The following is a 1,294-nucleotide window of genomic DNA, read 5'->3' on the forward strand; positions in this document are numbered from 1 at the left end:
TTAGACGTCTGTATACATTTAGACCAGAGGTTCCCAAAGTGGGGTCCGGGGACCCCCAGGGGTACCTGAGGGAGTTCCAGGGGGGACCCATCTATTTTGTTCATGTTCATAAAGTGCTAAAGTGTTTAAAGCAGTGGTTCCCAAACTTACATTTAGACGTCTACATTTAGACGTCTGTATACATTTAGACCAGTGGTTCCCAAAGTGGGGTCCGGGGACCCCCAGGGGTACCTGAGGGAGTTCCAGGGGGGACCCATCTATTTTGTGTTTAAAGCAGTGGTTCCCAAACTTTTTCATGTCAAGGACCCCCATTTAGACGTCTACATTTAGACGTCTACATTTAGACAGTGTCCCCCCGAGTGCCTCCCCAGTGTCCCCCTGAGTGCCTTCCCAGTGTCCCCCTGAGTGCCTCCCCAATGCCTCCCCAGTGTCCCCCTGAGTGCCTTCCCAGTGCCTCCCCAGTGTCTCCCCAGTGCCTCCTCAGTGCCTGCCCAGTGTCCCCCCCAGTGTCCCCCCAGTGTCTCCAATAGCAATACAAGAGCAATAATACAAATTAATGTATGTAATGTATTAATCTTATTCATTAATGAATCAAATTAATTAATTAATTAATCAAAATTGCGGCCTGTGCCCAGCACCATGCCAAAGCTTTTTCCTGCAGGAAACACTGCTTGTGGTTGTAAATATATTGTTATCCGTGTTGCGAGGATGAGGGGGTACCTGGAAAAATATCTACCCCAAAAGGGGTACCTGGTCAAAAAAAGTTTGGGAACCCCTGGTGTAGCCTACACAGTAAAATCATCTGTGCTAATTGATCCATTTGTAACTCTGAAAGTGTGCAAATGGAACAAAATGCACCTGTACAATTTTACAATGTCCTTTAAAATAACTCTCTTTTGCTCTCTTCCGAAAAAAACCGAAGAGGTTCTCCTCGGATCGCTGAGTTGAAGGGGCCTGCACAGGCCAGGACTGACACACGCATACCACAGAGGAAGAGACTGACACACGCATACCGCAGAGGAAGAGTAACGACAAAATAATTCGCCCTGAAATTAGATCTCGGAAACCCCGTAACAACTAGTGTGTATACTGTACCTGCCCCAGCAGATGTGAGGAGCTGCTGTGTGCTTCCTGGGGTGTGTGTTCCAAGCTGTGCGGCACGCCGCTAATGATCACCTGTCACAGGTGAGGCCTGGCCTGACAGTGCAGAGAGAGAGATAGGGATAGGGGTATCATCATCAGTTTGCAACAGAGCCGGAAGAGAGAGAGAGAGAGAGAGAGTGTGTGTGTGTGC

This window comes from Protomyctophum bolini, assembly GCF_963924005.1.
Source record: "Protomyctophum bolini genome assembly, chromosome: 7".
Classification (NCBI taxonomy): Eukaryota; Metazoa; Chordata; class Actinopteri; order Myctophiformes; family Myctophidae; genus Protomyctophum; species Protomyctophum bolini.